This window comes from Pseudophryne corroboree, chromosome 11 (assembly GCF_028390025.1).
Source record: "Pseudophryne corroboree isolate aPseCor3 chromosome 11, aPseCor3.hap2, whole genome shotgun sequence".
NCBI lineage: Eukaryota > Metazoa > Chordata > Amphibia > Anura > Myobatrachidae > Pseudophryne > Pseudophryne corroboree.
In genome coordinates this window covers 78,692,843-78,712,528 of record NC_086454.1, presented here as the reverse complement: position 1 = coordinate 78,712,528, position 19,686 = coordinate 78,692,843, and the positions used below count along the sequence as shown (strand labels likewise).

At 44.7% G+C, this 19,686-nt stretch overlaps 1 protein-coding gene across 8 annotated transcripts in view; it reads left to right on the top strand.

The window, feature by feature from the left end:
* The window catches only part of DCDC1 (doublecortin domain containing 1), a 962,215-nt gene that overhangs the window by 96,895 nt on the left and 845,634 nt on the right, over window positions 1–19,686 (top strand). For 5 of the 8 annotated variants that reach the window (XM_063944440.1, XM_063944436.1, XM_063944438.1 and 2 more), the window contains one exon: window positions 18,346–18,404. The gene's annotated coding sequence lies outside the window, so the exon portion shown is untranslated. Of the gene's footprint in view, window positions 1–17,006; window positions 17,102–18,345; window positions 18,405–19,686 lie in introns of all 8 variants that reach the window. The other 3 variants (XM_063944437.1, XM_063944439.1, XM_063944435.1) reach the window with 1 other exon arrangement.

The window sequence follows — 19,686 nt, the reverse complement described above, 5'->3', positions numbered from 1 at the left end:
TTTTCTTAGGGTTATGACTACCTGGAGGGAACAGGCAGCAGTCCTGTTATGAGGCACTCTGGTTTTCTGACTCTGAGTTCTGTGCATATGCCTATGTTTGTGTTGGGGGCATTAGGTCCTAGCACTCTGACACAGGGAACCTGTTGGTTGTTAGTGCCCAGACGGGCTAGGATTTATTTTTATGTTTTCTTTACTGCACAATAAAACTAACTACGGTTAGATTGCATAAAAACCCTGGACTGGTGTGCTGTTTCCTAGGTCCTGTGTGTTTGGAAGTGACCATCTACCCCAGGAGAAGCCTACACTATTAGCATAAACTTGCAGTAGTGGCTAGACAAAAGTCATAGCCGCTACTACAAATTCTCCCCAACTACTCTTATTTTCCCAGCACCTCAATTCATTGAATTAATTTCTCCCATTTGGGTTCAAGGGGGTGGGAAGAGAAAAGGGCAAAGGGAGAGCTGTAGAAGAGGAGAGGAACATATGAAGTGGAGGTGAGAAGGGTGCAAGGTTGGTTCCAGCAAAGGGGCCTGCGCACAGTAACTAGCCACACACTGTAGTGCCTGGCGTAGGATAAGCTGGGGGGAGAGGATGTCCTAGAGGCAGACGGAGAGAGGAGATGGGGGGAGAGAGGAGATGGAGCAGCCGGAAAGGGGATGAACTCTGTTCTGATGCTACCTGTAGTAACTCAAATTGGCAGCTGCACCCTGTGACTCAGTACATTGACTAGTACCACTCATGTTTGTGGGCGGGGCGCCCACTTACTCTCCCCTGCAAGCCCCCTTCCCATTCCAAAACCTATTACTTCCGGCACCTTGCCATTCCCCTCCCCCCATTCTGGCGCCTAATTTGGGGGGGGGGGGTACCCACCGAACCACTCACTTGCCGGAGGCGGGACCCACTTGCCACCCCCCCCCCCCCCCCAAAAAAAAATGGCACCTATTACTTCTGTTGTAAACGCTAGTATTTTTGATCAGTGCAAGCCAGCAATGTAGTTTTGTCGCTCCCAGTTTTTGCAAATAAGATGCACATTCTGAGCGAGAAAGACGCTCAACGCTTCTGAGTCTCCAGGGACCTGGCGCAACATGAGCAACAGTGTATGAGGACACATCTGTATCACGAGATTCTATTTCTTTTTAAAGGCATTAAGTCCTTATGTTTCCATTTCTAAATAAGCCCTTTAGTGTTCAGAGCTTGTTAGGAAATATTTAATGTTTAGGGTTGTAGTGTACAGCTAATTCTCAGTTCAGCCTTCTTGGTGGAAATTCTAGGTAGATTATATTTTTCATTTCAAGACCACCTTTTTGTCATGTTGTAAAATTCTTTCTATTGATTAAGTAATTTATTAAGCCTGTGTGTCGCAGAATATTTCCTAGACCTAAAGATCAGATGCGACCATACCAGCAAGTGTCTTATCTGACCTGGTCGCACAGGATGCGAACAGTGTTTACAGCTGCAGGGAATAGAAACTTTACAGCTACAGGGAAGACAAACTTCCCTCTGCTGCTGCTGTCAGAGGGACCGGAAGGTCCCTCTGCCTCCCTGCACCCTCCCCTCAGTGTTGCCGTGCTGCCAATCATTGCTGATCTGTCAGCACGGCAGGACCCCCCACCAAGCGGCTGCAGACAATGGCAGCTGCTGGGAAAATGTAAAACACCCCCCAAGCCACACCCAGCCCCCCTCCTGTGTACCTGGCAGCTGTCTTGGGTGTAAAAAGTAATGTTGCAATGTTCTGAGCACCAATAACCAGTTCAGAAATGCAATGAAAATTATAAAAACGAAAAGATGAGGACATCAAACTTGCCTACAACATCAGTAAGCAATCAGTACATTTTTTGCATGTCCAGGTCACCTTGTTAGATAATACCCCTCACACTACAGTTTTCTAAAAACCAACTGACCGCAATACAATTCTTCAGGCACCGAGGGCACACCAGTGACATCATCGAGCGGGGATGGAATGCCGGTGAGAGGCTCACTTGTGCACATTGGGGTGTCTTGTGTTCATGTATCTTTTGTTTCTCAGATAAAAGTTTATTTAATGGAGAACTGAAACGCTGGAATGAAGTCACATTCACAGTTATTATATGATTGTCAAGTCCCCAGTGCTGCCAGTTTAGATCTGTTGTATATCTCCGTTCATAATAAACGTCACTCCAAACAGAATATAAAGGGTCATTCCGAGTTGATCGCTCGCTGCTTATTTTCACCGCGCAGTGATCAGGTGAAAAAATGGCATTTCTGCACATGCATATGCCCTGCAATGCGCACACGCGACGTACGGGTACAAAGCTCTTTGTGGTTATGCTCAGGTTCTAGCAAAGTTTTCCTTCGCACTGGTGGCCGCAAGAAGATTGACAGGAAGGGGGCGTTACTGGGTGCCAACTGACCGTTTTCAGGGAGTGTTTGCAAAAACGCAGGCATGTCTAAAAAAACGCAGGCGTGGCTGGGCGTTCGGTAAGCGGGTGTATGATGTCAAATCCGGACACGAATAGGATGAAGTTATCACAAGCGCTGAGTAGGTTCAGAGCTACTCTGAAACGGCACAAACTGTTTTTGCAGAGCTCGGCTGCACATGCGTTCGCACTTCTGCTAAGCTAAAATACACTCCCCAGTGGGCGGCGGCATAGCGTTTGCAGGGCTGCTAAAAACTGCTAGCGAGCGATCAACTCGGAATGACCCCCATAATGCAGAAACCTTTAAGATAGCTTGTCTGTTTGAAAAAAAGACTTGTTTAGTCTGAAACTTTGCTATCTTAAATAATCCAACAGGTTTATGCATTATATATCTGTTTGGAGTGCCATTTATTATGAACTGAGATAGATATATATATATATATTATATATACACTAGGTGAAGTACCCGGCTTTGGCCATGTTTAAATTTTCCATTTATTAAGTTATAAAGTAGTTGGATATAACTGTCAACATATTAAACATATAAACAATTATTAGTAGCTTAGTAGCTCTTACAACATACTCATGAGGTGCCCGCCCAGTGTCTACTTTGTTTTAGGGATGTCGCCGGTAGTCCTGATCACCGGCTTTTCTTTCTGTTCAGTTTTCTAATTACTTTTCTATTGCGAGATGGGTTTAAAATAAAGTTTTCCTTATTGTTATTGTTATTGTTCTATTAAACGTTGATCAGGGTCATTTGGGTAGTTTCTGTTGTCATTATGATTTAAAAAGAGTAAACACAGTTGTTTGTCAATAAATGGCTTCACCCAACCACTAACCATGAGTGAAAGAAAAGTTTGTGAGTTATCATTCATATTCTCTGACAAATGGCCAGAAAATCACAAATTCTGCTAGGGTATGTAACAGGGCTGGTTCCGGGGCTTCTGGCACCCCGGGCGGCATTAGGGGGCATGGCTTCATACAGGGGGCATGGTCAGTTACGCCACCTGTACTGTTGTAGGATGTGCGGTGCGCAATGACGTCATCGCGCACCGCACAGCAAAGGTCCTCTCCACGAAGGTAAACTAGACGCTAAGCGTCTAGTTCCCTTCGTGGAGAGGACCTTTGCTGTGCGGTGCGCGATGACGTCAACGCGCACCGCACATCATTACAGTGAAGGTCCTCTCCAGGAAGGGAAACTAGAAGCGTAGCGTCTAGTTTCCCTTCACAGCGGGCAGACCACGAAGGGAAACTAGACGCATAGCGTCTAGTTTCCCTTCACAGCGGACAGCGGGCTGCGGCAGCGGGGGGCACCACAGCAGCAGCAGATCTTGCCATGGTGCGGTGCCCTCCGGATGGCGCCGGCACCCTCCGGAAGGCGGCGCCCCGGGCAAAAGTCCTGCTTGCCCGTGGCAAGATCCGCTACTACTATGTAAACTTATGAGCACAACTGTATATATATCTCTGCTTTGCTTGCATACTGCCATCAGGCTTCCTCCTGCTTGCTTGCACCTCATGTCATCTGTCTGTCACCCACTAGATTGTTAGCTCTTCAGAGCAGGGCCCTCTTTCCTTTTGTTGTCTAAGCCCTCTTCTCGACACATTTCAGTCAGCGACCATCTTTACCTGCTTTTTCTCCTACTGGTAAAGGCTCCCCTCTATCTATGGCCGCCAGCCCCAAGTAGTACAATGAATACTCCCTTGCTACTTACATCTAAGCTGTATTATGTATTGAGAATTGTGGTGCTCTCTGTTACCTGTACTCCATTTTTGTTATTTAATTACTGTTATGCTAAGTTTTGTCTCCCTGTACTGTCCTTTGTACGGCGCTGCGTAACACTTGTGACGCCCTATAAATAAAATGTAATAATAATAATAATAATAATAATAATAATAGTATATATTATATATATATATATATATATATATATATATGCATAGTAGAACCGTCAGTCCACGCTGGATAGTACATTGGTGGGTGCCTTCAGTGAAATCTTGACAATAGTGGACGAAAAAGACTGTGGCACTCCCAGTTAAGATGATGAAAGGTTTTTAGCAGGTTACATCCAGGTACACATATGCCATCGTGGCCGACGTTTCGGTGCCGCAAGCACCGTTTTCAAGGCAGGCATTAAAATGAATAAAAAATGAGACAAACAGACACAGCTTACTTAAATAGGCTGGAGACATCTCACCGCGGGAGAGCCGGGTCCGGTGTGCGCCTCCGTCAGCTGTGGCTTGCGGGACGTCACTTCCGGTGACGTCAACCGACTTCCGCCGGGGTTGCCCCGGAAACGCATAAGCTGTTGCCAGGATACCATGGTGCCAACGTGATGTCGCTGAGTAATCTCCCCGGCCCTCCACACGGTATACTGTAAAATAAAAGACATATCGCCCAGTCAGCAACTACATGTTAAAGCATACTAGTAGAAACTTGAAATACAGCTGAATGCGCTACAAGTAAATGTCACTGCTAACCGGGTGAACATCTCAAATACGGACCACATAAATAAGAGAAACAAACTGATACATTGTTGCAAATACATAACTGTGTATAAGATGTGTATGAATGAATGACAGCAGCATCAGTCAGAAATTTTAGTCAAATCATCATGCATAGGAGACCACAAATAGGTTGAACTCGATGGACAATTGTCTTTTTTTCAACCTCAGATACTATGTTACTATGTTACTATGTTACCATGTTACATCATGTTGGATAAAGCATAATCATGTAGATATATTAATATGGATAAGACAGTAACGTCTGAGTTAATGGTCAGGATTACACGAAAACATTCCAATTCTGGCGTTCATTCATGCCATGCGGGGATACCGTGTTCAAAGTGTGTATCCACCTGCTCTCACATCTAAGCAATTTACCATCACGATCTCCCCCTCTCAGGGATGGTGGTATATGATCTATAAGAATGTGTTTTAGTCCCGCCAATGAATGTCCAGCCTGCAGAAAATGGCGTGCCACTGGTTGGTCCGCCACTTTGGTCTTTAAAGCTTTGTTAATAGATGAACGGTGCAATGCCATGCGTTCACGGACAATTCTGGTGGTCTTGCCCACATAATACAAGTTGCATGATATAGATAACATGATTAGACAGGCATGAGAGCGCATAGTTGATCTTGAAGATGCCTGATGACTGTGGATGTTTGAATGTAGTGCCGGTGATCATGTGGGAACAGGTAGTACATCGGGGACATCTATAGCAGCCCACAGGTCTGGTCAAAAAATGGGGTTCCGCTGCTGATTTCTTAAAACCCGTAATTTCCGTGTGGACAACCATGTCCCGGATGTTCCTGCCCCTTGTCACAACTGAGGGCCTGAGCTGACGGAAGGCAGCCTCAGTTGTAGGGGCTGAGATGTACCGGAACCTGGGAGGTTGTATCAGACCTCTGGACATGTAAGTAACATGAAGAGAAACCGCCCGAAGGCGTGACCACGACAACTTGAGTAAAAGTCAATGATATTTATTTATGACAAACTCCATGCATCACAGTAGCAGTAAAAAGTAACATAAAAATCAGCAGAGAAATAATAATACAGTTCCTGGGTACTACAGGGTGGCAGGGGCCACAGAGCTCTGGTGGTATGAGACAGTTCTTATTATCTGCAAGTTGGAAAGTCCTTACCAGGCTCAACTGTAGCAATGAGGAAAGCCCAGGGTCGTACCAGCTGGTGTTCCATGGAAAGCTGGACTGCTGTAGATAAAATGCTGCTGTGGGTACTGGTTAGAACCAGACAGGTGTTGGCACGGAGTGGATACTGGCTGGAACCAGTTAAATAATAAATAAAGCTTGAGAGCGATGCAATGTAGATGAAATGTAGAATTTGAGAGCGGCGAAATAATAATACCGGTGGAGAGTGGTAAACTGCAGAAAGGACACCGGCCCTTTAAGAGAAGCTGTACACTGCTGGAAGCTGAGCTGGAAGCAGGTGATGTTGTAGCTGGAAACAGGTGAGTCCAGAATGGATCGGAGAGTCAGGCTACACCGCAGATGGAATGCTGGTGCGGGTCTCTATAGCAGAAGTCTGGAGACAGGAGCTGGAACCTGGAAGACATTCACAGAAGAGAGACAAACTGGAACTAGGTTTGACAACCAAAGCACTGACGCCTTCCTTGCTCAGGCACAACCTATTTATACCTGCAGCAAGGAAGGCATTGGCTAGGCAATTATGCAAATTAATAATACTGACAACGGATTGGTAGGAATGATCAGCTGACAAAATCCAAGATGGCTGCGCCCATGCAGACACTTGGAGGGAAGTTTGGATTGTACTCCATGTGGTCTGGAAAACAGTAATGGCGGCGCCGGCCACCGGAGACAGGAGACGCCAGGCTGACAGATGCACATCCGACCACGCGGACACAGCGGAGGCCGCGGCTGACGTAATTGCCACTCTGAATGCAGAAGCTCAGGGACGGCGGCGGAGGCCGCGGGAGACGCCATGCCAGATGTATAAGGCGTTACTGTGACTGCGTCCAGAGAGACAGGAGAGGATGCGGGAATGTGCACATCAGGACAACAGATGGGATCCGGTCCTGGAGCGCTGAGCCAGCCTTAGGAGGCATCTGATAGGTAAGAAATGGCGTCCAGATACCCGGATCGTGACAGCACCCCCCCCTTTAGGAGTGGCCCCAGGACACTTCTTTGGCTTTTGAGGAAACTTGGAATGGAATCTCCGGACCAAGGCAGGAGCATGGACATCAGAAGCATTGGTCCATGAACGTTCCTCAGGGCCATAACCCTTCCAGTCAATAAGATACTGAAGTTGACCGTAACGGTGACGTGAGTCCAGGATCTTGGCTACTTCATACTCAACGCCTCGTTGAGTTTGGACTTTCAGAGTTGGAGGAAGTGAGGAATGAAACCGATTCAAGATTAGCGGTTTCAACAGGGAAACATGGAATGTCCTGGGTATCTTTAAGAAGGGAGGCAACTGGAGTCTGTAAGCAACAGGTTTGATGACTTGATCAATTTTAAAAGGACCGATGTAGCGAGGTGCAAACTTCATACTGGGAACTCTTAACCTCAAATTCTTCGTGGATAACCATACCCGATCACCCACCTTGAGAGCAGGAACTGCTCGACGCTTCTTATCCGCAAACTTCTTGTACCTGAACGATGCCTTGAGCAGAGCTGATCGTACGCTCTTCCAGATATTGGCAAACTGATGCAAGGTGATATCCACTGCGGGAACAGAAGTTGCTGGAAGCGGTTGGAACTCAGGGACTTTAGGGTGGAATCCAAAGTTGGTGAAGAATGGTGTTGAAGAAGATGAAGAATGATACTGGTTGTTATGACAGAACTCGGCCCAGGGAAGTAATTGAACCCAGTCATCTTGAGAGGAGGACACATAGATGCGGAGGAAGGACTCCAAGTCCTGATTCACCCTCTCAGTTTGACCATTGGTCTGAGGATGGTAAGCCGTGGAAAACTTTAGCTTGACTTGGAGGGCTTGACATAAACGTCGCCAGAATTTGGCTGTGAATTGAACTCCTCGATCTGAGATAATTTCTTCTGGAAGACCGTGGAGTCGAAAGATCTCTTGTATGAATACTTGAGCCAACTTGGAAGCTGACGGAAGACCGGTGAGAGGAATGAAGTGTGCCATCTTGGTGAACCGGTCAACTACCACCCAGATGGTATTAAACTTGTTGCACATGGGCAAATCTGTAATAAAATCCATCGACAAATGGGTCCATGGTCGACGGGGAACAGATAGTGGAACCAGTTGCCCCGCAGGCGACTGGCGGGATACTTTATGTTGAGCACACTTTGGGCAAGATGCAATAAACTCCAAAACGTCCTTTTTCAGAGTTGGCCACCAATAGGACCTAGAGATAAACTCCAGGGTTTTTTGGATACCTGTATGTCCGGCAAAGCGGGAAGCATGGGCCCAATGCATGAGCTTCTTCCTTAGTGTCGGCTTCACAAAACTTTTCCCTGATGGGGGCGTAGAGTCCATCCCTACCGTGGAGAATGCCAACGGACTTATAATAGGATGCTTGTCTGAAGACTCTGACTCATTTTCTTGCTCCCATGAGCGGGAAAGGGCATCAGCCTTGCGATTCTGAGAGCCCGGACAGAACTGGAGTTTAAAGTCGAACCTGGAAAAGAAAAGTGCCCATCTGGCCTGACGAGGGTTGAGACATTGTGCGCCTTTCAGATATAGAAGGTTCTTGTGGTCTGTAAGGATGGTGATTGAATGAGAAGCTCCCTCCAACAGATATCTCCACTCCTCTAGAGCGAGCTTGATGGCTAGCAACTCCTGGTCGCCAATGGCATAGTTGCGCTCCGCTGGGGAGAACTTCCGTGAGAAGAAACTGCAAGGATGTAAATGGCCATCTTTAGCCCTTTGAGATAACACCGCTCCTACTCCAACGGAGGAGGCATCCACCTCTAGGATGAAAGGAGAGTCGATGTCAGGCTGTTTCAGGACAGGCGCAGAGATGAACCTCTGTTTTAAAAGATGAAAAGCTTGCATGGCTTCTTCAGACCACTTGGACGGGTTAGCATCCTTCTTGGTGAAAGCAGTAATAGGCGCCACAATGGTGGAAAAGTCTCGTATAAACTTTCGGTAATAATTGGCGAACCCTAAGAACCTCTGGACCCCTTTGAGGGTTAAGGGTACCGGCCAATTCTGGATTGCTTGTAGTTTCTCAGGATCCATCTCTAGTCCGGAACCGGACACAATGTACCCTAGAAACGGAATGGACTTGACTTCAAAGACGCATTTCTCTAATTTGCAATAGAGATGATTGACACGGAGACGGGACAGAACCTCCTTTACCCAAAAACGATGTTCCTCTAAATTGTTGGCAAAAATGAGGATATCATCTAGATAGACCACGACATGACGGTATAGAATGTCTCTGAAGATCTCATTGACGAAATGCTGGAAGACAGCTGGAGCATTGCTCAATCCGAAGGGCATGACGAGGTACTCATAATGTCCGTCACGGGTGTTAAATGCGGTCTTCCACTCGTCACCCTCACGGATCCGGATGAGATTGTATGCACCTCTCAAGTCCAGCTTTGTAAAGATGGTAGCTCCGCTAACTCTGTCAAAGAGCTCAGTAATCAGGGGTAAAGGATAGCGGTTCTTGATGGTAATGTCGTTCAAACCTCTGTAGTCGATGCACGGCCGCAGACCACCATCTTTCTTTTTTACAAGAAAGAAGCCTGCGCCGGCTGGAGAAGAAGAAGGTCAAATGAACCCCTTTGCTAGGTTCTCTTTAATGTATTCCTCCATAGAATGCGTCTCGGGCAGAGACAACGGATAAGTTCGGCCTCGAGGTGGAACCTTCCCTGGAACGAGATCAATCGGGCAGTCCCATTCTCTATGAGGAGGAAGGATATCAGCAGAAGCTTTACTGAACACATCCGTGAAATCTTGATATGGAGGAGGTGGAACATCAGACGACCTGGGGGAGGAAGAACAGACAGGCAACACTTTAAACAAACATGTCTCAGCACAGGAGGGACCCCATGCCAGGATTTGCGTAGTCGTCCAATCAATTGTAGGATTGTGAAGACGGAGCCATGGAAGGCCCAGGACCACAGGATGTGTGGCTCTTGGAATCACTAAAAGTGAAATAAGTTCGGAATGAAGAACTCCCACTCTCAGACGAACTGGTAGAGTCCTTAGAGCAATAACTGTATCAAAAATTTTACTGCCATCTACGGCAGTTAAGGAAAAGGAGGAAGGAAGTCTCTCGGTGGGTAGGGACCACCGTTTAACATAGGCTTCGGTAATAAAGTTCCCAGCTGCTCCGGAATCCAGGAGGGCAATGACGTTCTGATAACGTTGAGCAACTTGAAGCGAGACTGGGAGATTACAATCTTGAGGAGATGGAGAGGAGATCATTACTCCTAGCCGGCCCTCTCCTTGGCGAGCTAGGATTTGGAGTTTCCCGGACGTTTGGGACAGGCATTAATAGTGTGAGACGGAGCTGCACAATACAGACAGAGAGACTCAGAGAGACGTCTTCGGCACTCAGCAGGAGTTAAACGGGAACGGCCAATTTGCATGGGTTCATCTTTAGTTGGTGACAGTTGGCGAGGAGGAGGAGCAGAAGATTTTGGAGCAGATGATCTTCCACGCTCAGTTGCTCTCTCTCTGAAACGTAAGTCAACTTTCGTACAAAGTGAGATTAGCTCATCTAACTTGGAGGGTAAGTCTCTGGTAGCTAACTCATCTTTAATACGCTCGGATAAACCATGCCAGAATGCAGCATACAGGGCCTCGTCGTTCCATGCCAGTTCAGATGCCAGAATCTGGAACTGTATAAGATATTGTTCTACAGTACGTGATCCCTGGCGTAAACGGAGAATCTCAGACGAAGCTGAAGTTACCCGGCCTGGCTCGTCGAAGATGCGCCTGAATGTTGACACGAATGCAGTGTAAGAAGATAGCAGGGTGTCGGACCTCTCCCATAACGGTGATGCCCAGTCGAGGGCTGAGCCACTGAGAAGAGAGATGATGTAGGCAATTTTTGTACGGTCACTGGGAAAATTGCCAGGTTGAAGCTCAAACTGAATCTCACACTGGTTGAGAAATCCCCTGCAGAATCTTGGAGATCCGTCAAATTTTGCTGGCGTTGGAAGATGAAGACGTGGAGCAGAAACGGGTAAGGTGGGTGGGGTTATAGTTGGAGTCACTGTGGTTGACGCCCCAGATGCGCCTGATCCACGGAGAGTTGTCTGAATCCCATCCAGCCGAGTAGAGAAATCCTGGAGACAGCGGATGATGTGGCCCTGTGCAGCCTCCTGATGTTCAAGTCGGGCTTCCAGTTCTTGCATCGGCCTGGCTGCTTGATCCTGGTCTCCGGCTGGATTCATTTGGTCAGTGCTTACTGTCACAACTGAGGGCCTGAGCTGACGGAAGGCAGCCTCAGTTGTAGGGGCTGAGATGTACCGGAACCTGGGAGGTTGTATCAGACCCCTGGACATGTAAGTAACATGAAGAGAAACCGCCCGAAGGCGTGACCACGACAACTTGAGTAAAAGTCAATGATATTTATTTATGACAAACTCCATGCATCACAGTAGCAGTAAAAAGTAACATAAAAATCAGCAGAGAAATAATAATACAGTTCCTGGGTACTACAGGGTGGCAGGGGCCACAGAGCTCTGGTGGTATGAGACAGTTCTTATTATCTGCAAGTTGGAAAGTCCTTACCAGGCTCAACTGTAGCAATGAGGAAAGCCCAGGGTCGTACCAGCTGGTGTTCCAGGGAAAGCTGGACTGCTGTAGATAAAATGCTGCTGTGGGTACTGGTTAGAACCAGACATGTGTTGGCACGGAGTGGATACTGGCTGGAACCAGTTAAATAATAAATAAAGCTTGAGAGCGATGCAATGTAGATGAAATGTAGAATTTGAGAGCGGAGAAATAATAATACCGGTGGAGAGTGGTAAACTGCAGAAAGGACACCGGCCCTTTAAGAGAAGCTGTACACTGCTGGAAGCTGAGCTGGAAGCAGGTGATGTTGTAGCTGGAAACAGGTGAGTCCAGAATGGATCGGAGAGTCAGGCTACACCGCAGATGGAATGCTGGTGCGGGTCTCTATAGCAGAAGTCTGGAGACAGGAGCTGGAACCTGGAAGACATTCACAGAAGAGAGACAAACTGGAACTAGGTTTGACAACCAAAGCACTGACGCCTTCCTTGCTCAGGCACAACCTATTTATACCTGCAGCAAGGAAGGCATTGGCTAGGCAATTATGCAAATTAATAATACTGACAACGGATTGGTAGGAATGATCAGCTGACAAAATCCAAGATGGCTGCGCCCATGCAGACACTTGGAGGGAAGTTTGGATTGTACTCCATGTGGTCTGGAAAACAGTAATGGCGGCGCCGGCCACCGGAGACAGGAGACGCCAGGCTGACAGATGCACATCCGACCACGCGGACACAGCGGAGGCCGCGGCTGACGTAATCGCCACTCTGAATGCAGAAGCTCAGGGACGGCGGCGGAGGCCGCGGGAGACGCCATGCCAGATGTATAAGGCGTTACTGTGACTGCGTCCAGAGAGACAGGAGAGGATGCGGGAATGTGCACATCAGGACAACAGATGGGATCCGGTCCTGGAGCGCTGAGCCAGCCTTAGGAGGCATCTGATAGGTAAGAAATGGCGTCCAGATACCCGGATCGTGACACCCCTGGTGTAACATGCCATGGGTCGCTTTTGTTTAAAGCAATGTAGATCTTTATCGGACGTAACAATTGGCCATAAGGCACGACTGGCTCGTTGTACCACCTGGCTCGATGTTGTTAATGCCATCCTCCAAGGAATTACTGCGTCTTTTTTCCGTTCTTTTGGTTGTAATAATTGATCCCGGCCCACAGACAGTACTTCCTCTTTCTGCTTCCTTAAAAGGCTTAGGTTGTAGCCTCGTGCTACGAACCTGTCGATGATAGCACCAGTGCCTGCAGCCGCAGTAATAGGATTGTCAGAAATTCTTGCTACTCGCATCATTTGTGATTTTGGTAGTCCACGTTTAAGTGGTTTAGGATGGTGACTTGATGCCAGCAGGAGAGTATTCCTGTCTGTTGGCTTGGAGTACACTTCCGTATGCACTTTATTGGACTTGAGAGTTACTAAAACATCCAAATAATGGATGGTGGTAAAGCTATATTGAGAGGTGAATTTGATGGTGGAGTCCCTTTTGTTGATCCCCTCAATCATGCGTAGTAGTAAATATTCACCCCACATCCATAACATGAATAAATCATCAATAAAGCGCATAGAGCACTTAATGGTTGAGATTCAAATGATATATCACACCCAATTTCCTTTCTAAAATGATCTCCGTTATCGCGCATATTGCGTCCATAGTAATCAGGATTGGCTGTGTAAAGGGTTGGGTGCCTCGCTACTCCGGGGTTAGCAAGCTGAAATAATGATACAACGTCCCTGAGGGCAGAAACAGAACGAGTGTGGAAAGGGGTGAAAAGAATTGAATCCCGCCCGATGTGTTGTGAGTACTCATCATTGCTGAAAAACATGTCGGTCTCCTCCCGGAACATAAAGATATTGTTGTAGCTCGGCAGCGCTACGTTGCTGCCCATGGCGCAACCTGCCAGTTGCCGGTAGAACTGGCCATCATGTATGAAATAGTTCCTTGTGAGAGTTAACTCTAAAAGTTTCATGAACAACTCAATATCCATGTCAACTATAGACTGAGACTCATAAAACAATCTTGCTGCCACCAGGCCTTGTTGGTGAGGAACAGACGTCTATAAGCTACTAATGTCCAAAATGCATAAGATACTGTCCTGCGGAATCTCCCCAATGGATGACAGACGCTGCAAGAAATTAGTAGTGTCCTTAATATACGTTGGTTGTTTTGTGACATGTGGTTGGAGGATACAGTACAGGTACATGGATATTGGTTGGTACAATGAGTCACGGGACGAGATTATGGGTCATCCCGGTGGTTGGTACAAACGCTTATGAATTTTAGGGACTGTGTACAGGATCGGACTAACCAGAAAAGATTGTTGTAAAGCTTTAAATAATTTATCTTCTAACAGTCCTTGTGTCTTAGCCTCCTGTAGTATCTCCTGTAGCTCAGATTGATACTCAATTGTGGGATCCCCTGGTAGCTTTTGAGACACAGTTGTGTCTGCAAGTTGACGATCTATTTCATCCATGTACTCCTCAAGATCTTGAATTACAATTTCGCCCCCCTTATCGGCGGTGCGCACCACAATCTCACGATATGCTGTGTATTTCTGTAAAGCTAAGTGTTCCTGGTGACTTAAGTTATGATGTTGCATAGATTGTGCATGGACAAATTTATGCACTGAGTCGTCTATCATACGTGTATACGTTTTGATAGAATTGTTGGAAGACACCGGATCAATTGTAGACGTGCTCCTTTTCATTAAGAATTGATGACTGGGTGTGTTTTGTGTAGGAGGGGTGGAGTTCTGAAAATATTCTTGCAATCTCAATTTCCTAGAGAATTGATGCAACCCAATCTTCCAGTTTAGATCCTTATGCAGATTAGTGGGAACAAATGACAGTCCCTTATTCAAAAAAACGTTCCTCCACCTCTGTTAATACTCTAGAAGACAATTTATAAATTAATTTTTCTTGTTTTTTTGAGAGTTGCCTTCTTTTTTGCCTCTCGTTTTGCCCCCCGCGACGGGTTGCTTGGCGCTTGCGGGAGGATTTTTTGGTGTCTCGGTTTTGGAACCTAAAGGGGCAGATGTGCCTTCCAAGGGGTCATCTGAATCACGAATCATAAACTCGTTTTCGCTGTTAGATGTGGGGAGTTCACGTCCCCTGAGTTCTCTATGCCTGTGCCAGCTTTGCTTAGAGAATGTACCGGTGTTTCTTGGGGGTCTATTGTCACCTCCCATCAGCCAATGATAAACCCGATTGGAGTCATAATCATTCTGTACTGTTTCAAATTTTTTTGCCTTGAATTTTGCCAACTTCTTCTGGTATGTGTCAATCTTTTGCGTGATCGACAGGTGCCAATCCATGCTGGGGTCATTGGTTAAAATATTAGTGTGGGTGGCCTCCAGCTTGGAAATCTTATCACGTGACAGCACTAACTCTCTTTCAGACTCTTGGATAATATTGTAGCAATATGAAATTAGCGAAAGTGGGCCTTGGATTCTGTGTGTGGCTAGATTGTTCATTTTTTTTCATTTATGTATTCTGCTGACAGTAAAAGCAGCATTTGTTCAATGTGAACCTGAAAAGCTCTGTGTTGACCCTGATTCAAGCACTTCTGATTCAAACTCATTACTCCAAAATTGTCAGTGTGTATGTATATATGTATTTATGCATGTATAATAATGTAAGCCCGCACTCTCTGCACCATAATTTCCTTCAGCTGGGGTGCATCCTCAGTATAGCAGTGTGTAATCTGTGGTTTACTTAAATATTAAAGCAGAAGGAGAGCATTTGCCATTTTTCTTCATGCACAACATAGTGTAATTTATAACCTACATGCCACCAGTATACATTACATTAGTGGCTAACATATACTGTATATATTAGTGGCTAATATATATATATATATATATATATATATATATATATATATATATATATATCATAGTTGCCTACCCTCCTTCTTTCTGCAGGAGACTCCCTGAATAGTAGCAATCTCCCTGACTCCCTGAATTGTCCAACAATCTCCCTGATTACATCTTATACCTATTATGTAGCTGTTACATTCTTGGGGAAAACCAGAAATCAGAGATACATACATTCAAATGGGATCATCAGTGCCATTTCCCTGCATTGGTTAGAAGGCACAATGGGGCAGATGTATTAACCTGGAGAAGGGATAAAGCAGTGATAAGCGCAAGGTGATAATGCACCAGCCAATCATTATGGATTTGAAAAATAACAGGAGCTGATTGGCTGGTGTGTTATCACCTTCCACTTATCACTGCTTTATCACTTTTTTATCCCTTCTCCAGCTTAATACATCTGCTCCAATGATCATTATGGCTACATGCACTTTAAATAAGGTTTCTACTGGCCACATACAGTATATGGAACCGCTTGTAAAACACAATACACAAAAAAATCCTGTCCTTTCTCCAACAAGTAGATCTTACTAACTTTGGGGCTCATTCACATTTGGATGTCAGTGATTTTTATTCCACACCTCTCAGATGTAGCAATACACATCCGCGCTGTTACTTTCGCAACCTCCTTGAAATGCTTTTTCAAAAGTAGGCAAGTATTATATATATATATATATATATATATATATACACATACATACAGTTTTATACAAATATGAGGAGCATTATACTAAATAAAATCAGGGCGTTCTCATATGATGAACAATTCCACTTTCACAGTAATGTGTGGGTTATGGGTTCAGTCAGACATGTTCCCACAATTCATTATATTTTTGTATCTCCAAATAATAGATATCACAGCATAATACTGTAAAGCAGAATTTCCCAAACTCCGCCATTACAGTCCAGGTTTTAAGGATAACCTTGCTTGAGCCCAGTTGACTTAATTAGTACTTCAGTAATATTTAACCATCTGGATTCCAGCATGAACATCCTTTAAAACCTGCACTGTAATGGTGAGGTATAGGAAACTTTGCTGTAAAGGATTTATTACATAAAGAGCGAAGAATCTCACTTGAATAGACAAAGATAAAACAGGCTTATCTGAGCAATGCTGGAAAATGGTAGATGCTGTTCCTGCTCCCTTGCGGCCACTCCAGGGAAGGTCAAGGACTTGTGTCCCATCCAGAAAACACAGCAGTCAGATGCAAATCAGGAGGTCCGTGACGCGTTTCGTCAGGACTTTATCAAAGGTTTCCAGTCCTCAAGATCATTGCGATTATATGTGTATGCGTGTATATACTGTAAATGTATTTTATTTGTAAATATACATTATACAGTATACATATATATTTGTTACAAATATGTAAAATTTATTTATTTTCAGTTATCCTCTTGAAAATGTAAAATCCTCCTACATCAGCAAATAATCAGTAAAATAACTAGTAGATATGTTCAGAGTATACAGTTAATAGAAATAATGAGTAGATGCTAATTACTTCATGTTCTTTATGCTTTTTCCCATACAGTACATCAGTGTGTAATTATAAAATCGCAAGGACAAAATGTAGAACAGTAAAGATCAAGAACATACCTTTTGCAGATGTTTTTTCTGCTTAGTTAGGTAAATGTTAAATCTAAAAGGTGCAATTTTTCCAGTGGTTGACATACTTCATCAATCCTAATTTGTGAAATTGTTCATTCACTGATTCAAAGTCTGTATGAAAAAAAGATGTTCGTCTGATTAACTTTCAGCAAGAAAAATGTAACTCTTTCAGAACCCACATTTCTGCTAGTAGGTTCCCCGTTTAAATGGCCATTGCATGAGTGCATTTCAGTAAGTTATAATTTTCTGTTATGTCAGTGGCAAACGCAGGATTTGCATGGGGGGGTTTCCAGAACTGGGCGGAGCCAATCACGGGGGTGGGGACTGAGGTGACCCAGTATATGCTGGGTCCGTAAAACTAGTGTGTCTGTGTGTATATATATATATATATATATATATATATATCTACACATATATATATATATATATATATACACATATATCTACACACACACATATATATACACACATACACACACACATACATATACACGGGTGGTCTTCAGTATGCCGGCGGTCGGGCTCCCGGCGACCAGCATACCGGTGCCGGGAGCCTGACCGCCGGCATACCGACACTTATTCTACCTCGTGGGGGTCCACGACCCCCCTGGAGGGAGAATAGAATAGTGTGGCGCGCGTAGCGTGGCGAGCGCAGCGAGCCCGCAAGGGTCTCATTTGCGCTCGCCACACTGTTGGTAAGCCGGCGGCCGGCCTCCCGGCACCGGTATGCTGGTCACCGGGAGGCCGGCCGCCGGGAGATCGTAGTGAATCCATATACACATATACATAGCATATTAAACATGCATACATATATATATATATATATATATATACATACACACACATACAGTACACATATATATACACATGTATATATATATATCATATGTGTGTGTGTGTGTGTGTGTTTATATGTATGTATGTACGTATATACATGTGTATATATGTAGGCACATGGATATATATGTACTATAATTAAAAAAAAGTAAACTTTTATTGCACTTGCAAGTGCCACCAGGAAGACAGCAGGCTGCAGAGGACGCTAGACAGTCATTAATAATACTCATGCAGCTAAAAAAAAAAAAAAAAAAATTTTTTTTTTTTTTTTTTTTAGTGGAGGGGGGTTTCTGGGTACTCGGAAACCCCCCCTGGGTGCGCCACTGTATGTGCATGTGCGCAGTAAGCGTTATATTTATATATTCTAAGATTGATTTTTCAATGTATTTTGAGCACAGTTTTCAGTAGATTTTTTTTCTTTTTAGGTATGCAGCAAAAAAACGTAACATTAAAGCAGAAGAAGTTGGATTACTGCTGCATCTAGGTATGTTTTTGCCTTGTTTCTGTTTCCTTGTTAGAGGGCAGGGAATGTGTAATGAACAAATACGGGGAGATATCATGATTGCTCAGTAGGTGGTTTTTCGCTTGTGGCAAAGCAGGTTTTAAATGCATAAACAAGTCTAATCTTGGGTGTTGCAAACATCTAATAATCCAATATTATGCGTCCTGGATCATTCCCAAATATTCAACTAAAAAGATCACCCACTGTTTCTCAAGTCTCCCAACATTTCAGGAGCTGGCGAGTGTGAAAGGAAGCCTTCAAACTAAGTCCACGCGCATCTTTGGGGGGTTTTTTTTAAGACAAGTTGCAGCACTCAAGAGTTGTCCAAATATGCATCACAAGGTGTGGAACCTTGCAGAAGTGCGTGTTTTTCCCTGGCAACACACAGAAGATGGACCCTACATCATTCTCCTTGCTTGTACATATGGCTTCTGTTGGAAAAAGAGGATGAAATCATGTGTAAATACTTAAGTAAAAGAAATACTTTAAAATAATAAAAAAAAAAGGTTTTTAAAAGAGCACCATGCTTATCAAAGAGCACAATAAAACAAATCCATTTTTTTTTTAAATGTCCCTCTCCCTTCCCCCACACACTTCGTGTGGGGGATTCTATACTGGAAAAAGATTTACGTGTTCACATAGATAACAAACTCAGCAGTAGTACCCAAAGTAGGATTGCAGCAAATAAGGCAAACAAGGTATTAGCATGCATAAAGTGGGGAATTGATGCAAGGAATGAGAGTGTTACACTCCCATTATATAAATAACTTGTGAGGCCACATCTCGAATACTGTGCACAATTTTGGGCACCATACTACAAAAATGATTTCCTGGAACTAGAAAAGGTTCAGAGACGGGCGACCAGATTGATTAAGGGGATGGAGACCCTAGAATACGAGGAAAGGTTTACTAATCTAGGCATGTTTACACTGGAAAAGAGATTAAGAGGGGACATGATTAACATGTACAAATATATAAGGGGACGATACACAGAGCTTGCGGGGGATTTGTTTTTGGTAAGATCAACACAGAGTACACGCGGACATCAGCTTAGGTTAGAGGAGATTTCACACACAGAGACGTAAAGGTTTCTTCACTGTAAGGACAATACGTATTTAGAATTCCATGCCTGAGAGAGTAGTAATGGCAGACTCTGTCATTACTTTTAAGAATGGGCTAGATAAATTCCTAATAGATAAATATATAAAGGGTTATGGTTGGTAGATCACACACTATAGTTAAAAAAAGAGGAATAAACATAATG